Below are 2,735 nucleotides of genomic sequence, written 5' to 3'. Positions count from 1 at the left end.
ATTGTTCATTCTTTCTTGGTACCCGAGCTCAACAAAATGTGGTGATTTCTGCTGGAGAGCCTTTGTTATGGCATTGGGGCTGAAATCCACCTCTGTTCCTCTTACGTAGCTCTTGAAGATGGGGGCCATGGTCTTGTCTTCTCTAACCACATTTGCATAGAATTCCTTGATGAGGGTTGCATTAATCCTTGTTTCTGAATTGGTGAGCTTTTGCCAACTCTTTTGCTCAATCTTCTCTCGAATTTGTGGACATTCATCTTCATTGAACTGGAATGTCAACTCAGGCAGTATCTTTTTGTTCTATATTCGTTCAAACTCGAGCTCATGGAAGGCCATTTTGAATCTCCCTCCATCAAAAGGAATGCTCTCCACTGGTTCCTTCCTCTTTTGCTTCTTAGAGCTTGATGATGCCATAAGTGAGAATTGGTTTGTGATTCACAAGATGATGCTTATGAGAGTGTGTATGACTCTTTAGAGGAAGAGGAAATGTATGGTGTGTATTTTGAAGGTGATAAATTGGAATGGAAAGTTATTGGGTGAAAAGGGTTATATAGAAGAGTAGTGAGTGCTTGAAGGGTGTAGATCAAAAGTACGGTTTTGATAGTGGACGGTTGGGGTTTGGCACAAGGTGAGCACAAGGATCATCATATTTATGAACTGATTGCTTCGGTTTCCAAGATGACCCTTTTTCATCCTTGCATGGCAACATTTTCCAAGGGGTTCTCCTTGAAGACAAGTGTATAACCCCCCTAACTGAAGTGGCCGAACCTCCTTCAATTGGTTGTTCCATCAATCTACTCCAATCCCCCTTTTCTCATTTCCTATACAAGACAAAAGGAATACAAAAAGTTAATAGAATTTTTGGTGGGAAGATTTAAAATATGAACTAACTACCGTAAAAAAAAAATTTTTTTTTACTACTATAGTATCTTAATGTGCCTTGAACACCAAACTTGTTGTTCACTATATGTTGCATATAAGGGTTCTGTTAAAGGTTTTCAAAGTTGTTTTGAAATTCATGATCTTACTTTATTAACTAACACTAAAGAATTTAAAAGAAGGGATAAGAATCGTGGGTTGCCTCCCATGAAGCGCTTCTTTAACGTCATTAGCTTGACGGTTGACCCTTGTCAGGGTGGTTGGTGGTGCTTCAAATCCTCCCCTCTTACAGTGTGTTTGTCTCCAGTGGCTTTGTTGAGAAGCTCCACATGTTCCAAGGATAAGACTTTGTTGATGATGTACACTTGAGGTGGCTGAGATGGGATGGTAGGAAGATGAGGTGGGATGGTTGGATAGTGAGCAGAGATCACTTCATCTCCTAGGGAGAAATCCTCTGTAGGGATCTTCTTGTTTCTCCATCTTCTGGGTACTTTCCTCCTTGTTTCTCTTGATGCTGTCTTGCTTTCTATAGATTCTTTCTCTAAGGGATCCTTGTTGCTAGCTTTGCATGACTCTAGTGGGCTCAGCTCCCTTTGAGTTACCTTTGAATGTGGTTCTTCCTGAACATATGGCTTTCCAACCAATGAGGTTTCCAATTGTGTTGTTTGTGCTTCACTGCTTGTTTCTTGCATCAGTGCTTCATTATGCTCTTCTCTTGATTCTTTATTTTCTTGACTTGCTTCTTGCCATGATTTGAAGACATTGAAGGTGAGTTGTTCATCATGTATCCTTAAGATTAGCTCTCCCCGTTCCACATCTATAAATGCCCTAGCAGTGGCTAAGAATGGCCTCCCTAAGATGATTAGATGGATATGACTTTCTTCCATCTCTAGGATAACAAAGTCTGTGGGAAGATAGTAGCTCCCAACCTTCAGCAGCACATTTTCAACTACTCTTATTGCCTGTTTTTGAGTTTTGTCAGCCAATCTGATAATTACATCAGTAGGAGTTAGTTCATTGATTTGGAGCTTCTTCATGAGGGAGAGGGGCATTAAGTTGATGCTTGCTCCCAAGTCACAAAGCCCTTTCTCAATCTTTGTTTCGCCTATAGCACAAGGGATGTGGAAGCTCCCTAGGTCTTTTTTTTTTATAGGTAGCTGTGGTTGGATGAGAGCACTGCACTCCTTGTGCATCAGTATTGGTTGCTCCTCTCAAAAGTATAGAAGTAGTCATTCTCAGCTACAGTCTCAATGACATCTATGGCTTCTTCAATGGTCTTCTTCTTGTTCAAGGATCCTTCGGATGAGTGGTCCACTGCCTTCTTTGATTCATACGAGAGTCCCTCATAGAAAATATGCAGCTGTACCCATTCATTGAACATGTCCGGTGGGCATCTTCTTGTAAAATCCTTAAACCTCTCCCACGCTTCGTAGAGAGTCTCACCATCTTGTTGCCTAAAAGTTTGTACCTCAGCTTTCAGCCTGTTGATCCTTTGAGGATGATAGAACCTTGCCAAGAATTTTTTCACTACATCTTCCCATACTGTTAAACTCTCCTTTGGGAAAGATTCCAACCATTTAGACGCCTTGTCCCTGAGTGAAAAGAGGAACAAGAGAATTCTGTAAACATCTGGGTGGATGCCATTAGACTTCACAGTGTTACATATTCTTAGGAAGGTGGTTAAATGTTGATTTGGGCCTTCTTGGGCACTTCCTCCGAATGAACAGTTGTTCTGAACAAGGGTGATGAGCTGGGGTTTTAGCCCAAAGTTGTTAGCATGTATGGTTGGCTTTTGGATGCTGCTTCCACAGTTGCTTGGGTCTGGGTTGATGTAAGATCCTAGAACTCTTCTTCCT

The 2,735-nt window shown here is 41.4% G+C and overlaps 1 non-coding gene across 1 annotated transcript; it reads left to right on the top strand.

Annotated features, from left to right (window-relative positions):
* Positions 1–2,260: 2,260 nt before the first annotated feature.
* LOC127746856 (small nucleolar RNA R71) lies at positions 2,261–2,362 on the top strand. The gene has a single exon (XR_008008668.1). It is a non-coding gene; the product is annotated as a small nucleolar RNA R71 (small nucleolar RNA).
* The last annotated feature ends 373 nt before the right edge of the window (positions 2,363–2,735 follow it).

This window comes from Arachis duranensis, chromosome 4, assembly GCF_000817695.3.
Source record: "Arachis duranensis cultivar V14167 chromosome 4, aradu.V14167.gnm2.J7QH, whole genome shotgun sequence".
In the NCBI taxonomy this organism is placed as follows: domain Eukaryota; kingdom Viridiplantae; phylum Streptophyta; class Magnoliopsida; order Fabales; family Fabaceae; genus Arachis; species Arachis duranensis.
The sequence above is the reverse complement of the archived record's forward strand: the minus strand, read 5'-3'. Positions and strand labels throughout refer to the sequence as shown.